This window comes from Muscardinus avellanarius (assembly GCF_963383645.1).
Source record: "Muscardinus avellanarius genome assembly, chromosome: 1".
NCBI lineage: Eukaryota > Metazoa > Chordata > Mammalia > Rodentia > Gliridae > Muscardinus > Muscardinus avellanarius.
The window spans coordinates 153,757,748-153,784,000 of NC_137786.1; positions in this window are offsets into that span (position 1 = coordinate 153,757,748).

The window sequence follows — 26,253 nt, forward strand, 5'->3', positions numbered from 1 at the left end:
TATCTTCACATCCCAAGTGCAGGGATTACAAGTGTGGGCCACCACACCTGGCCTCCCGCCTCTCTGCTCTCTCCTTCCTTTCTCTCTCTCTCTCTCTCTCTCTCTCTCTCTCTCTCTCTCTCTCTCTCTCTCTCTCCTTCATTCCACCACACCCACAGTCTCCCTCCCTGGATCTTAACACACCTGATTTTGTTTCAACATACTCCTTCTTTGTTCTGTGCTTATTCCTTGATTGATTTATATTTAGTCATTTTTATATTATACCTGACTTATAACTACCTCAGGAAAGATCTCTCTGGCCCTTCACTATCGAAAAATTTACATTATTACATGCTTATGGAACTATAATCTTCCTCTATACAATGATAACCTCAATCTAGCATTTGATATTTATTAGTATGATTACTTGGATGTATGTATTATGTAACAACTTTTAGAACAATATGAAACAATACTTAATTAACATGTAAATAAAAATTTATGTGCCTCATATATTTTTATTTGAAAACATATCCTTCATTCTCAAAATTAATTACTATGCAGTATATGTGTATAAGTGTAAGCTGCCATTTACAAGAAGATAATTTGCAGTAAAAATTGTTCATCCAATTCAAACAATGCCTAAATTATTTGATTTTTAAAAAGAAATTTTATGCCGGGTGTGGTGATACATGCTTGTAATCCCCACATTTGGGAGATGGAGACAGGAGGATTGCGCAAGTTCTAAGCCAGCCGTGCTGGCTTATGAGACCCTGTTTCCAAATTAAAAAATATAAAATAGGAGGACTTCCGGGAAGATGGCGACCAAGAAAAGCAGGACTTAAGAGCCCCGCTAACAACCAATCTCTATTACCACAAAATCAGCACCTTTCATAGCCAGAAAACACCATCACCAGAGAAACAAAAAAATCACCAGCCCCAGAGAGGAGGGGGTCTCAGAACGGAGCTCAGAGCCACAGAGGAGGTACGCCGGCCTCACGGCCGAGGACGCAACAACAGCACCTTACTGCAGCAGCGAGCTCACCGGATGGCTACAGCTACAGAACAACGCACTCAACAGCCCACCAGGCTCCAGAGAGGAGCAGCGGACAGCGAGCCGAGGTAAGCCGCTGCGGATCAGCCGGGAGGAATTTGGCAGATTTCTCGGCACAGGAAGCGTCTAAAGCTCCCAGTGGCTGGGCTCAGCACACGCTTCAGGGACTCAGAACGGTGCGCAAAATCAGAGAAGAAATACGCCAGCCTCATGGCTGAGAGCGTGGCAGCGGTGCCATATTGTCACCGGCGGCAACAGCAGAGAATTCACCAAGTCCACTACAGCTCCATCTGCATACTCAACAACAGTGAGTTAAATTGTGGGCCCCAGAGGAGAAATCCCAGTACTGATTCCCAGGGACTTGACCCAGTGGGGGAGTGGCAGTGGCAGAGATAACACACCATAGGAGAACACGCAACCTGGCACCCCCCATAGTCTAAAGCAGCCTTGATTGACTCCCTGGGTCTGAGACTCTGCGATACAACTCAGTAAAGGAGTAGTGGGGACCAAGATACCACAGACTCAAGATTCAGAGCATCTTAAGTGAAGTCATAGTGACCCAAGGGAAGAACCCAGAGAAGGCACAAACTTACGAAATCATGGGAAAGAGGAATAACAATGGAGCAATGAATGCCCACAACCCCACAACATCAGAACCCAATAAAACAGAAATTCAGAGATTTCTAGAAGATCAAATCAGGAAAATAACTGTAGAAATAATAGAGGTGTTTCGAAAAGAATTCAGAGAGAGCCAAAACGAGATAAAGGATGCAATTAATGAAGTAAAGGCCTCAATTCAAAGTACAAACAACCGATTAGACCACATGGAGAATAGAATCTCGCTCTTAGAAGATGAGCAATCCAAAAATGAACGCATAGTTTCTAATCTAGAAAAAAATATCCGACAGCAGGAATCTGACATTGAAGAAATATGGGCCCATTTTAAGAGCGCTAACCTAAGAATAATTGGAATAGAGGAGGGAAAAGAAGGTGAAACCAAAGGGATCAACAATCTCTTCAAGGAAGGAATAGCCAGAAGTGCTTGGAGTAACATATTCCAAACTCTGAAAGAAAACAACTTCCAGCCAACAATTTCCTACCCAGCAAAACTTTCTTTCAAATTAGATGGAGAAATAAGAAGCTTCCATGGCAAACAGAAACTGAAGGAATTTATGTCTTCAAAACCAGCACTAGAGAAAATACTCAAAGAGATTAACTACAAAGAAGAAATAGGTAACACACACCAGAACCAGAGAAACAAGATTTTCCATCCAACAGACAACTAAGATTGGTTATCTGTGGAGATTCATTATTTATGTTAGTCTCTTACCTATCTCTAAATTGTATTGTTTGCCTTTATTGTTAATTTTTAGGATTTCTAGTTGGAATATTAATATACCTTCAGATATAGCATTTGGAAATATTTTATCCAATTCTAGTAGTAACTTTTAACTCTGTTTACATTGTCTTTGGATATAAAATATATTTTTTTTATTTTTTAGGGAGTTTGTATACTCTTCTGTTGCCTGTGCCATTGAAATCATATCCAAGAAATCACTGCCAATTTCAATTTTGTGAGGTTTTATGACCTAGATTTTCTCCTAAAAGTTTATAGTCTTAAGATTTATATTTAGGTCTTTTATCTATTTTGAGTTAATATTTGTATATGGGATTAGGTAAGGGTCCAACTTTATTCTTTTCCATGTAATTATTATTTTTCAACAATATTTTGTTAAAAGATTATTATTTTCATCACCAAATGTTCATAAAAACCTTGTAAAAAATAACTTGACAATATAGGGAAGAGTTTAGCTCTAGGCTTTTATTTAACTCCAATGGTTTATATATCTGCCTTTAGAACAGTACTACACTGTTTCAATTATTGTATCAAAAATCAGAAAATATATATCTTTTGAAATTAGAAAATATATATCTTCTAGCTTTGTTCTTTTTTGAGATCGTTTTGGGTATCTAGAATCCATATTCCATATTAGGATAAATTTTTTTTCAGAAAAATAAATATATAAATATATGATAGTTTCACCTAAAAATAAAGAAAAAAATATTCTCTGGTAAGAAAGAAAGCAAAAAGAAATATTGAAATGTTATCTTTAAGTTATCAAAAGCTTGGTATCAGACAAATGAAACTGTTATGTGAGATTATCATTTTTAATTTTGGATAAATTGCTATAATACTAGATGTCAACCACTAAGCCAAGCATGGGAAGGAGGGATGGGGAGGGAATGCGGTGGGGATTGGGTGGGGGCTGACTGGGCAATGTGAGCATGTATGTCTACAAAAGTTTTTTAGTATCCCACTATGATGTATGAATACAGTGCACCAATAAAAAGTTAAAAATATATATATATAAAATAGGTCTGGGGGTGTATCCTGGAGGTAGAAGGGTTTCCAGGAACCCCAGTACCAAAAAAAAAAAAAAAGAATTTTCATGATATTTTGTTTTAACCAGCTGTCATGAGCTAAGTATGTCATGAGAAATTGGCACTGGTCCTCTTGTATACTTAATTTAAAATATATAGTTTAATTTAAACTATAGTTTAATATAAGAAACCCAATGAGGCTTCTAAGTGACAATTCACTAAAATAAAGACCATTAGGTGCTGGGCCTGGTGGTGCAAGCTTGTAATCCAGTACTTGGGAAGCTGAGACAGGAGGATCACATATTTAAAGCTAGCCTCAGTTCCTTCGTAAGGATCTTAGCAACTTAGTGAGACCCTTTTTCCAAATAAATATAAAATAGTTTGGAAGTGTAGCCTGGAGGTAGAAGGCCCCTGTACCATATCCAAGTACCATACACACACACATAAAAGATAATTAGTTGATGTATATAAGATATATATAAGTTGCTGAGACTGGCCTTTAACCTCCTAGCCTTTTGTCTCAGCCTCTTAAGTACTGGGATTATAAATGTGTACTATTTTGTCCTGCTCTAGCAATCACATTTAATTTGCTTTTAATCCCATAATACTGCATGAGATATTTTAAACATTTATTCAATAACTACATTATTGACTAAGTCACAAAAAATATAGCTTGCAACATCTCTATTAACTGTGCTCAGCCTAATTCTTCAGGCAGACAAGTGAAGTGGAGCAGCAGGACAGCTGAGTCTCGTTCATATTTACATGTTTGTTATTCATCAGCAAGGCAGCCGTGCAATGGGTTTAAAACACTTGTTGCATTAAGAGGTTGAAGTTAATACAGATAATAAAAATTGAGGACTTTCCCAACATCCCTAGTTCTATTATCCTCCAAATCCAACCACAAGGCATCTTCTCAAAGCTTACAAAGTCGAAATGCTGCCTACATACCCCACTGTCCCACTAGGATCCCATCTTCCACGGTCTTGGTCTCTCTCAGGATTTTTCTAAGCTAAAAACCAAAGAGGCCATAATTTCTATTCAGTAAGAGTAGTGGTGGCCATGCTGATCAGCCACGGCTGGCTATAGACATGAGGGCCTCAATAAGCACCAACCTTTATTCTTCAGGGTCCCTGTGCCCTCCCTTGTGACCAGTGACATCTTTCCTTCTGAGTCCACTGCTCTTTCCTGGTTGCGAGCATAATGTTAATTTTGCTTTGTTTGTGTAGTCTGGGGTTTTGTTTGTTATGTTTTATTTTTGTACTAGATACTTTTGTTTACTGTTATACTGTATGGTTTAAGTTCATCTTAGTAAATTACTGCCTATACACTGTCTTTTTCCTGATGTCTAGAATTTTTCAATTTTTTGATAGATTTTTCTCTGAAACTGTTTTTTGATAGTTCTTTAACATCATGATAAAATATTTGGTCTGCATGTTCTGTTTCACTGCATCATTATTAATTTTTTGTTTTTATTTATTTATTTATTTTTGGTGGTACTGGGGTTCCTGGAAACCCTTCTACCTCCAGGCTACACTCGCAGGGATCTATTTTTTGTATTTTTATTTGGAAACAGGGTCTCTTAAACCAGCGAGGCTGGCTTCAAACCTGCACGATCCTCCTGTCTCCGCCTCCCAAGAGTGGGGATTACAAATGTGTGCCACCATGCCCAGCTCACTGCATCATTATATGAGCAAAGTTTTCTCTTAGCATTTGTTTGATGACTCTTAAATTTTACATTGTTCACCAAGAAATTAGTTAAATGTGTTGGATTTCCTGGGTTAGTTTTCTGTAATATTTCCTTCAGTATTGATTTTTTTTTTTTGCCTTTTCAGAAACCCACAGACACTTCAGAACTATTTGTGGATCTTTATTTCACCTTCTTCCTCTGCATATTGTGCCTGATTGTTGCTTATTTCTTTTAAATCATGAAACTTGTGTTTGAGGAAGATGCTGAATTTTCCCATAGTGCAGTTTCATTATGCATTCCTAAGTGTATTTTTTTATTGGCATTTCCTTGGCAGTTGTCCTGTCCCTTTCTAGGCATCATTGTGAGTCATCCAGTGTGTGAATCATATATGCCTTAAAATTTCAGTAAAGATAGAGGACATATTTACCTTGTTACCTTTGTATACTATGTAGAAAAAGAAGCAAATTAATATGTTCTCATTCATGCTACAATTAAATGCCTTCATATTTTATTTTATTGGCCATTATTTTGTATTTCTATTTTGTATTTTGTATTTGTTGCAACTGGTCAAGACTTACATTCATAGTTTTAAAGAAATTATATTTTTAAAGGCACAGTATCATTGTTTTAAGAGGGCAATTACATAAAGAGATTGGAAAGATATTTAAAGTAGTAATAGCATTAGTATCCCTCTTGCTTGTACTCCAATAGTTTCTCAAAAGAAATACCAGGTCGATCTGTCAGGCACTGCTTAGGAAACCCTAATGACTAGGGGCATTGGCTCTGCTGAATAAATGTTAGATTATAATCCTTGCGTGAATTCTCAGGGCAAAGCAGTCATAAGCTAAAGCACAATCAATAGGTACACCAGTGAGCAAGAAAGGCATTTAGCCTGAAAGCAAACATTCAGCTATTTCAGACCTACCAGCCTTCCCATGGGAGACAGGTGGCTTTACTTTTAGTTAAAAGGGCAATGGTTCTCAGGAGACATTTGAGATGTTAACAGGCTTACAATGAGCACAGAGGTAATTGGGCACTTTGGGTTGTTCATGCACATGCTTAATTACAAATGCACAGCCCGTTTGTTAAATCACACCCAATTGTGGAAATGGTGTAAAGGTTTCAGTGACTAAAACATCAGAGTAGTTTGCAATGTTGGGAAGAGAAATCGCAGCAGCCATGCATTGCTTGGTATGTAGGCTGACTTTTACAGGCAGTGGATTCATATAGCATAGGTTTACTTTGGAATGGGAACAAATGCATTCATGACCTATATGTAGGTACATATTGTGGAGAAGCAATGCCAAACACAGACATCAGCACGTATGATTCTTACCTTGTGTTTAGCAGGGGCAAGATAAATGCTCACTGATTGGCCTTAATAAAATATCAGCACATCTAAAAGAGTCAGCGAATATCCTATCTTGAGACAATTTGCTGAAATCTTTCGCTGTTGATTAATGCTAACCTATACCCCTGTAGTCATGCATGACTGTTACTGAGGCCACAAAAAATAAAAGAAAATAAAGACCCACATTCCCTTTAAGCTATTCTTGCATAAACCATTTCACCTCTTTGGAAAAGCAGTTCCGGACTTCTCTGCTTTCAGATTTCAGTAAAAAGCATGACTTCTGAAATGAAATCATCTAATGAATTGAATGAGGTATTTTAGGCAGTTCTAAGAATCAAAGGAGACCACACTATAGCTGGCAGGTCTTGGTCCCCATGAGTAAATGTATAAGTCGGTGTGTGATAAACACTACTTTGAAGCATTTGAAGGAAACCACACTATTTCTTTTCTACTTTTTATCAGGTCTCTTTTTCTATATATTCCACTTATTGTTATTAAATCAAGTTATTGGCAAGGCAGACCCAAACTCTACTATTAACAGACCAACATGTTCTAAAGTAGTTTTATAGTTGGTTATTTACAGAAAATGTGAAAGTGTCTTTTACTTGAAAAAACAGTAAGCCGAACTGTTATCACTTAAAAGGAAAATGATAAAAAGAAAATCATGACAAAACAAAAGTATAATGGCTTTTAAAGGTAGAGTTGCTTTCATTTAATTAAGACAGACTTATTATTTCTGTTTATCTCATGCCAGAATTATGTGTGTGCCTTTCAAAAAATTAGAATTCTTTCAAGTGTACCATGCACTCTAAAATAATTTAATTAAGATTATTGCCTTGAAAATTTTCAGTTGCATTTAAGGAGGTCTGATCAGTACGTTTTGAGAGCCATTTGATCATCGTGATTTTATAACTAAAATTAGGATAAGAACATAGAAGCATCTGATATTTCTGTAATGTGGTATAGTTTATTTGAAATAAGTATAGATATAAATATACCTAACGGACACATGTATTATCTCATGATCTGTCTCTCACTAATTAGTGCTTTTGAGCTATAATTTTATTTTGAAAAACCTAATTAAAACATCAAGGAAATGTATTTTATACAAAAATAAATACCAAATACTAAATAAAAATAAGGATGTCATTGTAACTTTAAAATGGTCATCTTATAGAAAAACAAAGCAAACTTGTATAATCAAAAAGCTTACAAGCTACATCAGGGTAATCCTAGTGATTCCTTTCTCTCAGGCAAGAGGATCACAAGTTTGAAGATAATCTGGGCAGCTTGCAAGCCCTTTCTCAAAATAAAAAACTAAATGGGTTGAGGATGTACCTTAGTAGTAGAGTACATGGACTCAATCCACAGTATTGGAAAAAAAAAAAGTCAAAGGAGCTTAGTCAGGGAACCTTCTCCAAATACCCAGAGATTAAAGCATTCAGAAATGATCCAGAACAAAGGCTTTTGTAACTTACCACTTTCTTCCTGTCTCTGTAGCAGGTACAAACATTAATTGTCAGTTACAAAGATTTTGAAAATTTTATTTTATGTATTATGTTTAATGTTGAAATTATTGGTTAAAAACATGGATTATCTTATTTTTCTTTTTTAAATATATTGTAATTTTTCTCCATTTCAGACAAACAAAGCCTTTATCTTTGGCACAGTAAGTCATTGGAGAAAAGAAACTGGGGGAAATCTAGGCTATGCAGAGAATGTCAATCTTTTGTGAAATAACATTGGCTCTTTACTCATATAACTTTCTCACTAAACCCAGACAAATATTATCATGCTTTTAACAACAGCAGTGGAAAACAAAATCAAAGAAACAAAACCCTGGGCACTGGTTGAGTTTATCTGAATACAAAACTAGTCTGTTTTCCTAAACCATGTTTCCTAAATGTGTGCTAGAGAATGTGTTAGGTTAATATAAAATTAAACAAGCATTATGCTTTTGAATCTTAATCTAGACTATAAATTATCAAAGTATCCAACTACAGTGTGATAAGAACGATGATATGGGGAGGCTCAATGTACAGGAGCAGCAGCCCAGGAAGAAGTGTCAACAGATGAGTGTTGAAGGCTTTGAAAGATGCGAAAGACTTTACAAAATAAAGAGGGGATAGCCATTTCAGGCATTGAAACTAGAAAACTACTAACCTATGAAATATTGCATATGGTTATTCATTGCTGGAACACACTGTGGAAAAAAAAGAGAGGGAAGACTTAATAGTGTCAGATCGTGAATAAGTATCCTGAACTTCATTAAAATTTACTCTGTAAGTAGGAAGAGGTTACCGAACGGCGTTAAGTGGGAGTGCGACCTAATCAGATTTGTGAAGAAGGTGATTTCCTGTAGCACATGAAGGATGGAGTGGCAGTAGAAAGGTTAGCAACAAGGAGAGCAGCCCAGGGGCCACTGCATTAGTCCTCAAGTATGCTAAAGGAGATCGTCAAAGACAAATGCCAGTCTCTAAATAATAGCATTCCTAAAACCATTAGAAGCTGCAAAGTACAATTTTAAAACATCTTCTTTTCATTTTTACTACATTAGTCATATGTTCTTCTGACTACAATAAAACCAGGAAACAAAATAAAATAAGATGAGTGATCTACGGGTAGCATTATACAGTGCATTATATAGTGTTAAATAATTCACTTATATTTTTCAAATAACAGCTTTTAAAGTGAACATCTCTAGAGAATTAAAATAAGATATTTTCTTTTTTCTTTAAATCTCCCTTCATGTAAATGAAGATATTTTTCTACAATATAGTTATTTGTCCCTGTAGTATAGTAAAATGGCTGTTAGCTTATTTGAAAACAATATTTAATATTTTAGTTTTCCAGTGTAGTTACTAAAATAACCACTTAGTTCTCAGTATTTCAAATCAGATTCAGTTGCCTAAATTCATGGCAAAAACTAGTGAAATTGATACATTTTAAATACTGCTATCTCTATGATAATAACTGATGCAATTTAGCAGGAATATAGCCTTGCTCTGCTCAAAAGATTCCTAAATATTCTTTTTTTTAATTTGATTTTTCTTCTGCTGCCTCCACATTTTATAGTAGAATAACACAAAAACCATCTTCTCCACTCTGTATCAGTTTTCTCAGTTGTGATTTCTCGTGATAAAGATCTTTATGCTCTGTGGCTTGTGGCTGACAATATCATCAAAGAATATTTCCTGAGCTGGGCATGGCGGTGCACACTTGTAATCCCAGTACTTCGGAGGCTGAGACAGGAGAATTGCAGGTTAATGGCCAGGCTCAGCTACTTAGTGAGACCCTCCACAACTTAGTAAAAGCTTCTTTCAAAATAAATAATAAAAACTAGGGCTGGGAGTGGAGCTCAGAGGTAGAACGCCCCTGGGTTCCATCAAAACAAAACAAAAAACTATTTCCTGTTCTTGATTTTCATTATCCATTTTAAAATTCTTAGTACTTACAAGACTACTCACAGAAGGAGATTTGTTACAAAGGTAAAGAGATTGGGAATGTTTCTACATTTTGAGCATGGTGTTTATTCTCAGTAACAGAGACATTCAATCCCAGCTAACAAAACTATATATATGTATTTGTTATAATATATATATACACACATATATATACATATATATTTGTTATAATATATATATTTGTTATATATATATATTTGTTATAATATATTTGTTATTATATATATATATATATTTGTTATATATATTTGTTATAATATACATATAATTGTGGTACTGGGGATGGAACCCAGGGATCTTCTCCCTCTCAGCTACACCCCCAGCCTATTTTTATTCTATATTTTGAAACAGGGTCTCACTGAGTTGCAAAGGGCCTCAATAAGTAGCTGAGACTGTCCATGAACCATGATCCTTCTGTCTCAGCCTCCCAAATGCTGGGATTACAAGCGTGCGCCACTAGACCTGGCTAGAAATGTATTTGATTAAGTCTCTTTTCTAAAACATTCCAGGAGGAAAGAAAAGTGTGAGGAGATAATTGCTGACACTCTTACTCTTTCTGTCCAAGTCAGGGTAATTCATCGGCACCCATAGCCAACCATAGCAACAAGCAAAGCAGATAGACTCAGGACTCTGCTAAATGGGAAGAATGAAGACTGTATTTGTTACCATGGGAAAGAGAAAGCCAGTGTAGGACAACTATACTCCTAAAATATACTTTTTTTTTTCATTTTCCCTTGTGGATATTTTTTCATCTTTAAAATAAACAAAGACCTTTTAACTTATCACTTAAAATTTTTACATATTGAATGGGATTATAACTTTTTCCTCTTTGAAAATTATAAATACAATCACACTAAGTTCTAAATTTTACCATTTCTTTCTTTAAGAGATTACCAAGTGTTTTCACATAAAATATTTTTTATCAAACTTTAAAAAAAAGCTGATGATTTAGGCACGAAAGGCAATGACTCCATTTTACATGTGAAGTATTAATTTCAGAAAATCTTACATCTAGCTAATTAAGTGACAAGTGTGATGGAGGAAGCTCAGGAACAGACCCTCAAAGGATGATGCCAGCAACCTTTAACCATAACCTTTTCAGGTACAATCTTGCTATCAAAGCTAAATTTAATAATTCAGCTGTCAAGAGAGGAAGAGAAAAATTCAGCACACCACAGTGGAATGCTTAGTGGATTAAGATTAGAAGAATTGAATTATATTCACATGTATACATATAGGCTATGGTAGTATTTCTATTAATGAGCCTAAGTCTTCATCCACCCTATTTAAAATTTTACAAAAAGATTAGAATTATTGTATTTTAGTTCTAGCTTTTACAGATTTAATCATCAAAACATTTAGTTATGATAAGATTTCAGTAATATAATGAAGGTAAAAGAGCTGTGTACACTGCTATTTTTATACAACGGAAAGCCAATCTGATCGTGTCATCAGATACTGTCTAAATGTACCCTCTCTTAATAAAAATTTGTTAGCTTAAAGCAGTACAAGCCAAGGTCCCCAGCTGGGACTTTTGAGTTGTTCATGTTATCTCCACATCTATACTGAATATATATATATATATATATATATATATATATATATATATATAGTGGAGATATATTATATATACATACATATGTACATATTTTATGTCTAAGGTGATTATTTTTGATTCCTTTGGATTTCAAAATACATAGCGAGAGAAAGTGTACGGCAGGAGTGGATAAGAGTCATACCTCTGCTTTCACTCCTGTCTCTTCTCCATGATATTTCTTTCTATGTGAAATCTCTTACTCCTTTCTTTATCAAATTATGAGTTATTGCCACAGACACATTTATCTCTCATCATCAGATACCTTGAATGATCTGGGAGAGCTGGGAAGCTTGAAGTCTTATTTCCATGCTCCTTCAGAGGTTGAGGAGATATGAGGTCAACACAGATGAGTGAATGGGTTTTAGTAAAAAGTTCCAGCAACTTCTCCCCACATCGTTTTCCTCAATCATGCCACTAAGAAGTTTCCTATCTCTTGCAAAAGCATTTTGATTGTACATAAAGCATGTACATTCACCTTGACATCACTGACCAGAAATGAACAGAGATACTAAGGAAATGCAGATGAAGTTATGCTAGCCATTACCTAAGCCAGGCCTTGGTGGTGTACACTTGCAATCCTAGTGCTTGGAAGGCTGAGAAAGGAGAATGGCAAAGTTGAGGCCAGCCTTAACAATTTAGCAAGGTTCTCAGAAACAGTGAGACCCTGTTTCAAATTAAAATTTAAAAAAAAAAAATAGCCGGGCGTGATGGCACATGTTTGTAATCGCCATGCTTAGGAGGCAGAGACAGGAGGATCGTGCAGGTTCGAAGTCAACCTTGCTTGCTTAAGAGACCCTGTTTCCAATAAAAATATAAAATAAGTCTGGGTGTGTAGCCCAGAGATAGAAGGGTTTCCAGAAACCCCAGTAACACCAAAGAAACAAACAAACAAAATTAAAAACATAAAAAAATAAAATAGGGTTGGAGGTATATCTCAGAGGTAGGATACCCCTGGGTTCAATTCCCAGTACCGAAAAGAAATAAATAAAAATAAGAGAGCCACTGCATAGTAACAACCAAATATATTCAGTGTTACTAAGTTCTTTTGTCCTGTTCAGATATTTTCTAAGTTACCTGAACATTTTGAAAACTCACACTTTACATTTATGGTAGTTTAATCATTGTAAATGAATCTGAATTGTAAATACTCTGCAAGAGAATCTACCCGAAATGCTTTAATTTTCAATTCACCAAATACTTTTTCAGTTGTACTCAATTCTGTATGCTGTAAAAGCCAGGTTAAGCATAAAATAAATGCTATAAGGAAACATTTAAACATTCTGGTTCAGTGAACTGGCACAAAAGGTTGCTGCAGAAATGGCAAATAAGTGATCTAAAACAGCTAAGGGAGCATAGATGCAGAAAGAAAAATAGAGTAAATTATTTATTGACTGTCTACTTAGAGCCTGAATTCTCCTGGTTCTTTGGGGGTAAAAAGATATTAAATACATGGTCTTTGACAAAGAAACTTGCTGTCTAGTTAGAGTGTGAATTAGGGCATATCAGCTCTACTGACAGGACAAAGTTTTTTTCTTTTCTTTCATGTAAACTATAGGATTATGTACCCAGACAAATATGGAATATCATTGAATGGGGAATTTATATTCTTACACTATCATGTTTATTTATATATGAATTTTTCTAATTGATAACTAATGAAATATAATTTTAAATTAGAAATTTTACTGTGTGTATTACAAACAATAAGATAATTATAAAAAGGGAAGTAAGATATTTAGATACTTAAGTCATCATCTTACAGAATGGTAGATAGTGAAGATTAAACCCAGAGGCATTCTACCTCTTAGCTATTTCCCTGGATCCATTTAATACTTATTTTGAAACAAAGTCTTCCTAATTGTTTAGTCTCACAAAGTTACTGAGACTGGTCTTGAACCTGTGATTCTCTGGTCTCAGCCTCCCAATTATTGGGATGCAATACCATGTCTATCTTCTTACAGAACATTTAAACTGGCTTAACATTAAAAATCCAGATAATAAGCCGCGTGTGGTGGTGCACCCTTGTAATCACAGTTCTCTGGAGGCTGGGATAGGAGGATCTAGGTTCTCAGACATTGCCAGCTACTTAGTGAGGCCCTCTGAAACTTAATAAGACTCTATTTTAAAATAAAGAATAAAAAATCGGGCTGGGGGTGTAGCTCAGAGGTAGAAGGCCACTGGATTCAATTCCCAGCACCACAAAAAATAGATAATAAAGAAATGACATAAAATATATACATGACTTCGAACACTAAATACTTCTATTAGCTATGATATCCTAGGTAATAATCATCAATTTATACATACATTCAACAAATACTTATTAAGTGCCTAATTTGTTGCCATATGATAGATATCCTAAGAACAGAAACACATACGTTCCTATTTTTAACAACATAGTATATAGCATAGTATAGTGAGTGACTTTAATCAGTTACATTCAAAAGATTAAAACTGGTTTAAATTTTTGGGAGAGTAGCATAATGCTACAATTAAAGAGTATGGGGTAAGAAGTATAATAGTGAATTTGATGGAGCAAAGGGATCAAGAAAGTCTTCTCTTAAGAAGTTAGCATGAGTTGAGAACATAGGGTGGCTGAAATTAACAAAGTAAAAAAAGTAACTTGGAGGTACAAGGATTCCACCCCCAGTACTGCAAAAATGAGAGGGGGGGTGGAAACAACATAAATAATAAATAGAGGAAGGAATCCAAGTACAGATACAACAATAAAAAGGACTATTTGATTAGGCAGAGCAAGGTGTTAGACAAAGTTGGAGATAGGGTACTACTGAACTGATTTATGAGATTCCGTCTTTATTCTAGAAGCAGTGGAACCCACTGAGAATTTGCAGACAGTATAGAACATGCTTATATTTGATTTTGCAAATTTCACCCTAGATGAAATAGGAGGCACAAATTACAATGGTGAAAACTGGCAGAGTCTAGACATTCAAACCAGGGTTTATAAGATAGAAGGGTAGTTCACAGTGTAACCAATGATGCTAATTTGAAGTAGAGTGTTGCAGTAGAGGTGAGAAAAGCAGAAATTATTATTATCATTATTATTATCATTATTATTATTATTTTGGTATTTGAGATGGAACCAAAGGGCATTTAGCTCTTAGCTATACCTCCAGCCCCCTTGATAATTTTTTTAAACAGGGTCTTACTAGGTTTCTGAAATCTCATTAAATTGTTGAAGCTGGCCATGATCTTGAAATCTTGATGCCCCGGCCTCCCAAGTATTGGGATTATAGGCATGTGCCACCACACCAGGCTAAGGCAGATACCTTAAGAAACATAATCAGTAGAATTGTTTGAGAAATAAAAGATGAAATGACAAATGAGAGATGATATGAGAAATAACTTCAAATTTGCTTCAATGAGTGACCATCAAAGAAGATAAAAAACATCTAGGATAGTTGGCAGCCTAGTAAACAGATCCATTTTTGCCTCTTGCCCTGAAGAAAGATTATTATTAAAATAAAGATGAACTTTGTTGTTGCTACTTTTCTTTGTAGCTCAGGTATTTTGCAAATGGTAGTTACCACAATAATTTAGATCTCAAGAATTTTAAGTATATCTTGAATACTTTGTTTATGGTTTGTCTCTAGTCATTTTGGCTCTTAAACCCTGAGAATCATTAATGGTTTTATACTTCTGGGTTTGCTAGTTTTTTGATAATAAATTTTTATTCATATGCTTTCTTTTATCCCAGTAGCTACTACCTAGTCAAATAAGGTATATTATCCCCAGAAGATACATAAGAAGTGGGTGGCTTGCATCCTAATAGTGCCACTTCTGTGTAAATGGTCATATCTAACGAGAGGCACTTAAGTTGTTATTGATTAAACACCTACTCAATTTGTAAAGATCAGGTTTAATCAATTGGAATTTTGAAATCTATACTAGAGGGGCATAAAATAAACACATGCATACACAGCATAGATGTGGAATAATTAGAACTGAGTCACATTAATTATAATTGTCTAAAGAATGTACATGAGTGGTAACTGTTGGGTTAGCTTGATTTTTGGGGGGTCTGGGGATGGAACCCAGGAGCATTCAGCCTTCGAGCCATACCCCCTGCCCTATTTTTTTATTCTTTATTTTGAATCAGGGTCTTAATGAGTTGCAGAGGGCCTCACTAAGTAGCTGAGTTTGTCCGTTAACCACGATCCTCCAGTCTCAGCCTCCCAAATGCTGGGATTACAATAATGCGCCACCATGCCCAGCCTAGGTGATTCTTATTTCATTGCCTTCTAGATTTATGATGGCTTTCAGCCTTTCCCTAATCTAATGTTCTTATTTTCCTGTGAAATTCCTTTGCAAACAAAATAATTATATATTGTTTACCATGTCCCCAAATTTTATACAGGTTTACATACAAACTAGAACATGTTTTCAGTCTTCTAAGAAATCACAGCTTAAAAGCCAAAGAGAAACAAATGTCATATATACTTATGCTAAAGTTATGTGAACTATGGCAGAATGTGCATATTAGACGATCTTGCCAGAGGAGTCAGATTAAAGAGACAGCAAGCAAACTTCCTGAAGGAAATGATGACATCACTCACAGAAGACACTCTAGTAGCAATTGGCAGGTATAGGGGCAGGGCTCAAGTTAGAGAGAGACAGGTGAGAAAATACTCACACATATAAAGTAGCAGAAAATAGATTCTAAGCTGCAATATCTTGGAATGACTGAGAAGGCTGGGAAAGAAATAGAATGAGAGTATGTAAAAATAAACCTTAAGAGATGAGCAGGGACCAGCTTGTGGAGAATCTTGTAGAGCTTGCCAAGAATTTCAGATATATCCTATGAAAACTAAAGACACACTAAAGGGTATTAAGCAAAGGAATCATGTGAGTTATTTATAAACTATAGGAAATGAAAGACTGGGGAAAATAGACTGCATTTTCTAAGGACTAGTAAGAAAAATATCCGAGCCATCCATGCAAGAGCTAGTTCATGCCAAGTATAATAATTGAAAAGTATAGAAAAAGGGGCTTTATGTAAATGACATTACAAAGGAAAATTTCATAGTTCTCAGAGACATTTGTGAGTAAAGGAAAGAAGCTGAGATATTTTTCATATTCCTCTCTATACTTAAATTCCTTGCCTTTGATTAATCCTTAAAATGAAGATAAAACCTGTCTACATCATGTTAAAAAATAAACTTAGACAGTATTAGTGGAGAATCCAGCAATGTATATGACATATATGAGGAATTCAAACAGATTTAGCTTCCTTTCTCCTTTCTTTCTATTTATCACATAATTTGAAATAATCATGGAAATACTATTAGTGTCAATTATAATTAGTGTTGATTTATTTTTATTGTATAAACTCACTTGGGATCAAAATAAATCATTTACAAAATGCCATCTAACTTAAATATCCCACAGACTAATTTTACATACATTCCAAATGAAATGAAAAAAAAAAAACAGGTTCTTACATATTTTAATATAAAATATTTACATATGGTCTTGTGTTTCCCTAAAAAGTCATGTAATCTGCTAAAAGTCTTTAAGAATCCAGTATTAGAACTGAGATAATGCTGGAACTTTTATTCCTAATCATCTATTACAAGGAAGCACATTTAAAAAAATATCCTGTCAGCCACATTAATAATAAAGAAGGGCATTTACATATTCTAAGTCACTGTCTCCTTGTGAACCTAGACCTCAGGGTCTCAGTTTAGATGACATCCATGTATGTGCAAATGTATATGCATGTAGTCGAGTTGTTTGTTCACCATTCATATTCTTATCTTATGAATTACCTTCTAAAAAGAGAGAAAACTGAAAAGAGCATGATATAATATTTACTAAAGAGACTAACTTTTGCCTATAAGAAGTTGATCTTTTCTTGCCATATTTTTTAGCCTAAGATTAATTTCAATAATCAAAGTTTATATGGAAAATCTTTGGCATTGTAAAATAGGCTCTTTTAATTTGAGACCATTTTATAGCTGAGAATGATGATAAGAAAATAGACCAATTAAGACAGTAAAAAATGATACTTTGATTGCTATGTCCTGCTGTTCACATATCTCCTTTTAACCTAAAAAAATAAATGAGTTTCACTTACAACCGAAACTTTACTAAATCAAACATTTCCTTAACAATTAGCACTTTATTTTTATTCTGTAACTTATGGTATGGCTTGCTGCCTAGCTGATTAGTTCACAACACAATTAATCATGTAGAAATCATTTTCTCTATACAGAGAAAATGTGGCCAGAAAAACTTTAGCTGTCTGGAAAAGTTTCAGTTTGGCAAAGTGTATAGGAATGACCCTGGTCTTTTTATTTTCCATAAACAGTAAACATATACAAAATTGTATTAAGTGTATGACTTTCTGTAATGTAGTTTAAAATATTTATCTTTCAGAACATAGCCAACAATATTTACTTTATAAAGATAATAGCAGTTTATGAAGGAATATTTGCTATCTAATCAGCTAAATTTAAAGCCTTTTAATAAAATATCATATAGAAACAAAAATATTATATGTATAGAATACACATTCATATAAGATTTAATACTTGATACAAAATGTGAAAAATCATAATACTAAAATAATGATTACTGGAAAGGAGATTAAGTTTAAGCCTTACATTTAAAAAAAAACCATTTTGAAGTTTCAAAATATATCAGTTCTTTTAATATGTATTTTATAGCCTATTAATCGCTTCCTATAATAAATAAAACACAAATTTCAACCCAGGCAAAAGATACAATAGTAAAAAAGATAGACAATGTCTCAGTTCATTGTATTGGGCAATTTATTTAATAATAGCACAAAATTGCATTTCTCCTCTGCATCTCTAAGCTAGACAGCATGTTAAGAAGATAATGTTATTTTTCCTTGGTGGGGTTTCCACTAAACCTATTCCATCTGTGGCCATCAATTCTATTTTTGTATATATTTTATGAAAGGTTATCTAAGCTGAGAATTTTGACTGTTGTTAACATTTTTTGCTTTGTCTGAGGCCTCATTTAGCAGTGTTATAGTCTCTATGTTACTTCTTTTATGAAAAATATATAATTTGTTCTACAAATATGTATAAACAGAAGAACTGAATCCACAGGGCTTTTACCATAGGAAGTGCTGTCTAAATTCCTTTTTGCTCAGTCATTTGGTTTCTATTCTGCTCAGTCTATGAGGGGATACTTTTTTATGACTGACATGTCATATATATATATATGTGTGTGTGTGTATACACACACATACACACATACATACATACATATATATATATGTATACACACACATACATATATATGTGTGTACATATGTGTGTATGTGTATATATATAATTTTAATATATATTATATTATTTATTTATTTATTAAATTATAAATTATATATTTATATATTAAATTATATATATTATATAAATTTATATATTAAATTATATATAATATATATAATTTTTTGTGTGGTACTGGGGTTCCTGGAAACCTCTGGCTAAACTCCCAGACACCTATTTTTAAATATTTTTAATATTTTAAAAATATTTTTATTTGGGAACAGGGTCTCTTAAGCCAGCGAGGCTGTCTTCGAACCTGCGTGATCCTCCTGTCTCCACCTCCCAAGCGCAGGGATTACAAGCGTGCACCACTATGCCTGGCTATCATATATATTTTAATGCAGACATTTTTATTATAAAATTACATATGTTCCTAATTTTTATTTTTATTTTTATACTTTTTTTGGTGGTACTGGGGTTCCTGGAAGCCCTTCTACCTCCGGGCTACACTCCCAGATCTATTTTTACATTTTTATTTGGAAACAGGGTCTCCTAAGCCAGCGTGCCCGGCTGGCTTCAAACCTGTGCGATCCTCCTGTCTCTGCCTCCCAAACGCGGGGATCACAAGCGTGCGCCACCACGCCCGGCTATGTTCATAATTTTTAAAAGGTATAAATGAGAATAAATACCTTCCTTCCTATCACAAAAGCAGGCTCCATCCTCCATAGTGCCACTGATTGCAAGGAACTACTATCAGAAATGTTCAGTTTATATTGTCAGGAATTGAAATTGAGTATACAAAGGTTTATATCTATTTTACATTAGTATATATATGCAGTTTCATGAAGCACACTAATACTGGAACTATGCTGCATCTGTTAGTTTTCCCATTACCAATCCTACAGCAGTGTTTAAATATCAATAATCTTAGAAGTGGGATTTCTAGGTCTAATAATATATGCAGGGTAATAGTTTGGATCTGCTGTGTCTCTCAAAGGCTCATATATTAGAGGCTTGGTCCCCATTGCAGCAGTTTTCAGAGGTGAGGCTTTTGGGAAGTGACCTGATCCTGAGAGCTCTCACCTCATCAATAGGTTAATTCATTAATGGATTCATAGCTGAGTAAACTATTGGGAGGTGTTGAAAAGTGCTGGAGGTGGGACCTAGTTGAAGGTAGTTGTCCTTGGAGCATGATCTATTTTGTGTTTGGCCTCTTGCTGGTATCTGGTCAGTGTCTGTCTTTCTGTCTTTCTGTCTGTCTGTTTCTCCTCTCCTTTCTGCTGCTATGAATTGAACAGCTTTTGTTGTCCCACCACACTGTTTTCCTCACCTGATGCCCAAAGCAATGAATTCAGTTGACCATGGACTAAAGCCTCTGAGACTGTGAAGCAAAATGAATTTTCCACGTTTGTTTTGCTCGGGTATTTTGGCCCAGCAACAAAACTCTGACTAACACATGCAGTTTTAGTTTGACTGTTGTCTCTAAATTGCCCTCAGAAAGGTTATAACAACTTATACTCTTACCAAGAGTGTTTTTATTCCCACACCTGCACCAAAAGAGAAATCTTTTAATCCAATATGTCAAAAAGGTATCTTAGTGCTGTATTTATTTGCTTATAATTATAGTTGGCTATAGTATATATAATTGTTTTTCCCTTTTGTGAGTACTTTCTAGTCATATTCTGTAATTATTTTTATAATACTATAAAAGCTGAAATATATTCATCACTTACCATATGCCAGGCACTATCCTAAATTAAATTAACATCATTATCTAACTTAAACCTCATAACAGAAATAGACATTATTTTATTTTCCATTTAAAAATGAAAAGAGGGTATGAAAAACTACATATAGGGTTATAGAAATATTATCAACCAGAGTTGGGATTTGAACCCAGGTATGATGTTTGTGTTTACTTTCTGTGCAGTGTTGAATCTAATTATTAGGCTCTCTATACTTTTTTCATATTATTTTATGAACACTTTTGTGGTATGGAGAAAATTTATTCATAATATATAGTATGAGGCCAGTTATGGAGGCACATGCTAATTAATCCCAGTACTTGTGAGGCTGAGACAAAAGGATCACAGGTTTGCAGCCAGCTTCAGCAACTTAGTGAGACTCTCATCAACTAAGCAAGATCCTGTTTCAAAATAAAAAATTAAACAGGGCTGGGGATGTAGAACTAAGGTAGAATGCCCCAGGTTCAATTATTTATACACCTGCATATAAATAAACGAATAAATTTATGAATTAATAAGTAAATCAACAAGTAAAATATAGAATTAAATGTATTAGGATAATAAGCCCTCTGTAAAATTGCCAGTTATAACTTAGAAAAACTAATTTTTCTCACTTAGTTTATATTTTTGGTTTATTTTATTTATATAGTACTTTTTACAGGGGGATTCTATTCAACTTTAAATCAATACTTCTAGATCACAATGCCCTTATTAACAAAATTTCAAATAAAATTAACCAAATATTTTGTTGAGTTATTTTTTCAAAGTCTAAAATATTTTTAGGTAAATCCTCCTATGAGATGAATTCAATATAATGTGTTTTTAAACAGTTTAATATATCCTTTTCTCTTCTTAGTGGGCATGAGCAGTTCTCCTTATTTTGGAATGTGCACAGAGAAATATTAAATTAATATTTTACATTTTTATTAAATTCTACACCTTTAATATTTGTTGACAAAATTTAATTTGAACATCTTTCATGTACTATGATGAATTAGTTTCTCTGAAAAATAGTATAGCCTGGCATCTTAAATGAAGATCTTAAAGAATATAGGGCTGAACTCAACAGGTTCTATCTGTTGGCCACAACTTCTGAAATATGTATGAAAATTCACTTCTTATAAGTTAGCATTGTAGAATGGTTTACATTCAATTTACTGTATTTTGCTCTAAATACTTTTTTCTCACTTATTGTTAAAATTATTTTAATACTTTTATTGGTATATTATAGTTTCATATTATAATGGAGTTTTTAATGATATTGACATAAAATACATGCACACAGCACTTGATGAGCTTCTCCCAGTTCTCTCTTCCTCCTCTCCTTTCTTATATATCTGTAAAACTTTCTACTATTTTTAGTACTATTCTTTCCTACCTCATTTTTATATTTTATGTATTTATTTTTTAATTTTACCTTGTGCACTGCTGTATTTGAGTCTAAATACTTTTCTTAATATAAAAGTGTACATTTGAAATTGTGTGTGTGTGTGTGTGTGTGTGTGTGTGTGTGTGTGTGTGTGTATGAATATTCTCCCTTGGTGGTATTAGGTTCTGAACCTAGGGGCCTTCTACCTCTGAGCTTCACCCCAGAAAGCAGCCCTTTTTTTTGTTTTTATTTTTAAACAAATTATTACCTAAACAGATCTCCTTGTCTCAGCCTTTCGAGTACTGAGATTATAGGCATATATCACAATGCCCAGCTAAATTATTTTATATTTTTATTTAATATAATTATTTTATATTTATATTTGTATTAAATTATTTTATATTTTAAATTATTTTAAATTATTTTATATTTTTATTAAATAATTAAGCATGTGTGTAGGGGGGCTACTGGGAATTAAACACAGGGGCATTCAAGCTACATCCCTGCCCAATTTTTTTTTTTTTTTTTTTTTTTTTTTTGGTGGTACTGGGGTTCCTGGAAACTCTTCTACCTCCGGGATACACTCCCAGACACCTATTATTTTATATTTTTATTTGGAAACAGGGTCTCTTAAGCCAGTGAGGCTAGCATGAAACCTGCGTGATTCTTCTGTCTCCACCTCCCAAGCGCGGGGATTACAAGCATGTGCCACCACACCCAGCCCCCCTGCCCAATTTTATTTCTTATTCGGAAATAGTCTAGCTAGGTTGATGAGGTCTCACTACTTTGTGAAGCTATCCTTGAACCTGGGATCCTCCTGTCTCAGGCTCCCAAGTACATGTGTGCATCACCATGCCTGGAGACTATGTACTTTAAAATTAAGAAAACATAGGTTCCAGGAACATGACAACTGAGGGAGGTAACACATACTCGTCCTGTTGACACCCAATCCCCATTACCTTGAAAACAGTGTTCTACAAAGCCAGAAAATACTACCAGTAGAAGAATAACACAATAGGTACAAGGCAGCAAAAAACAAAACAAAAAAGGTTAAAAGACTGATCAGATAGCAGAAAAGACACCACCCACCTTGTGATAGTGGGCCCCGTGGCGGCACCATCTTGCATCAATGCACTTGACTCCAGAAACGACAAGGAAAACAAACAAGGATATGAAGTGAGCAGCTGCAGATGACCAGAGTTGTAAGTCATCAGTTCTTCCTGCACAAACACTGGCTACAACTTTCAGCAGTGGCAGCCAAGCTCACTATGTCCTCCAAGAATCCAAACAGCGCTCAACAACACCAGAAAAGAAACCTGCCTGCTTTGCGGCTGTGGGTGCCACAACGAAGCCATCTTGCCTCACTTCTCCAGAGACAAACAGGAAAACCATCAAGGGCCTGAGTAATCAACTGCAGATCATCAGAATTGTAAGTCATCAGTTCCTCTAGCAACAAACACCTATTACAACTCCCAGCAGTGACAGCTGAGCTCACCACGCCCTCCAAGGATCCAGAGCCCAGAGCAGTACTCAACAAGACCATAAAAGAAACTCACCCACCTTGTGGTCACGGGCACCACAGCAGCAGCATCTTGCCTCACTGCACCTGATTCCTTGGACAAACAAGAAAATAATAAAGGACCTAAAGTAAGCAGCTGCAGATCATCACAATTGTAAGTTATCAGTTCCTCCTGTGCAAACACCTGCTACAACTGGCAACATTGGTGACCAAGCCCAACAAGTCCTCCGGAGTTCCAGACCAGTGCTCAACAACACCGTAAGTGAAGCCACGGTCCCCAGGGGAGGATGTCCAGCGAGGCGCCCCCAGGGACTCGCACAGCCGCTGATAAACTCTCTGGGTCTGAGACTTTGTGGTTCAATCTAGTGAAGTCCAGGTAGAGTGTACAACTTGCAACTTCGGCAGTGGAGCTTACCACCCCTGCCAGGGATTCAGATCAGCACACAGCAAGATCATAAGTGAAGCTGCCGTACCTGCAGAAGATGCCCAGAACCGTGACCCCAGGGACTTGCACAACAATGATAAACTCCCTGGGTCTGAGTCTTTGCGGTTCAACATGGAGAAGTTATTGATACAGTCTACTATTGGATATTTCAGAGGCTCAGACAGACTCAGGCGCTGATCAGTAGAAAGTCTGGGGGAAAACCTATGCTTAACACTAGACCCAACTAGTAGGATCTCTGGGATTGCCACTGACCACCCAATTGTGGTGAATGGGGAGGAATCTGACCAGATCAGCTGTAGCTGTGGAGAACAGAGACTCTTACATTGAGTTTGGTCTCAGAGGTATCCGCCACCTATATAGAGGCAGGGAGAGACTGAGAGTTCACATCTGTGGGAAGCATGGAGGGTGACCTATACTTAACACTACATTTATCCCCATTGATACCAGCCATCAGCATATACTTTTAAAGGCTCAGAGAACCAGGCTTGTAGCAGGAAATGTGCTGGTGGCATCCAGTGTCTGCAGAGAGAGACACTACAGAGACCCTGTATACTGAATATCATTTATTTGTAGAGTTGCATTAATTTATTATTTGGGGTTTTTGTTATTTTATTTGTGTGTGTGTGTATGCCTGTTTTTTTTTTTACCCTCTCCCCAAACCCTCTCCCAAGCTTCTTTGTACATGCCTACTCTCTTCTCTCTAGCCTTTTCTTTCTTCCTTTTTTCTCTCTTCTTCTCTCATCCTTGTCTTGTATTAAATCCACTTTATATTAACATACCAAACTCTACATTGGTTACTAGAATACTACTACATCTGCACTATCTCTAATCTTCACTATCTTTATCTCTATACTACATACTACGTTTCCAAACTCATACTCTCATTCTATTCAATCCTATCTGAGTCTTTACCTTACTCCTGCATTTACGACTTCACTTCCCTCCTCACTCAACCTTCACTGTTGAATACAATACAACATGCCCGTGGATATACCAGCTGAAACTTAGAGACTGAGAGAAATCTATCAAAAGCAACAGACGCAAACTTCTGAAATCATGAGAAGGAGGACTAACAAGGAAGCAATGAGCTTCCACAACACCACAATAACAACACAGAACTGACAACACAGAACTGCAGAGATCTTGAGAAGGTCAAATCAGGAATGTAACTGTAGAAATATTACAGGACTTCTGAAAAGAATTTAGAGAGTCTGAAGGAAATAAAGGATGCAATCATTGAAGTGAAGGATCAAATCAAACTATAAACAATTTATTAGACCACATGGAGAACAGAATCTTGTTCCTAGAAGATTATCACTCCCCACATAAACACATAATATATAATAAAAAATAAACAATTCATTGAAGAAGCATGGGTCCATTTTAAAAGACCAACCTAAAAATAATTGGCATAGAAGAGGGAAAAGAAGGTGAAACCAATGGGTAAACAATTTTTTCAAAGAAGTAATAGCAGAAAAATTTCCAAACATAGAGCAATAAGTTGATACACAGGTACAGGAAACTTACAGAACCCCCTTTAGACAAGATCAGAGAAAAGGTTCACCACACCACATAATAGAAACTGACCAATGTAGGAGCCAAGGAGAGACTCATTTTATGTTTTGTTTTGTTTTTTTTGGCTGGTCTGGAAATGGAGCACAGAGGCATTCAACCACTCATCTACACCCCCTGCCCTATTTTATTTCTTTATTTAGAAACAGGGTCTTACTGAGTTTCAGAGGGCCTCACTAATTAGCTGAGGCTGCCTGCGAATTTTGATACTCCAGTCTCAGCCTCCTGAATTCTTGGATTACAAGCGTGTGCCACCATGCCTGGCTAGGAGAGAATCTTAAAGACAATAAAAATAAAAGACAGCGTGGCATTCAGAATTATTATAATGTTATTCAGAATGATCATGATGATGTGTATTTTAGAATTTTTATTTTAGTTCAGTCCTAAACTAGGCTTCCAGACTGCTTTGCTGACCAAAAAATGATAAAGTTGAGGGCAAGTCACAGCACTCAGATTCATGGGTCAGAAAGTCGACGGGTCAGCCACCAGTAACAAATGTTAGAGCTGTCATAACCCCTCAGAGCAGCAAGCCGGAATGCATTATGCAGCAGCCTAAGGTGCCAGATTACCTCCTGTTTAGTCAAGCAGCTCAGATACAGATTCAGAAGCCACTACACCTGATCTGTTATGATTCTGAAAAGTGGAAAGAACACAGCTGGTAACCCAGGCAGAATGAAGACTAGGCGATTAGCTAGCCCCTGGTCTGGAGTGTGCCATTCATTTATGGACCAGCAACCATGAGCCTGGCAAATTGCTCCTTGCTGATTTGGTGCAAAGAATTCTATGTGGGGCAGAAGAGGAAGATCCTTCAGCAGTGCAGTGAG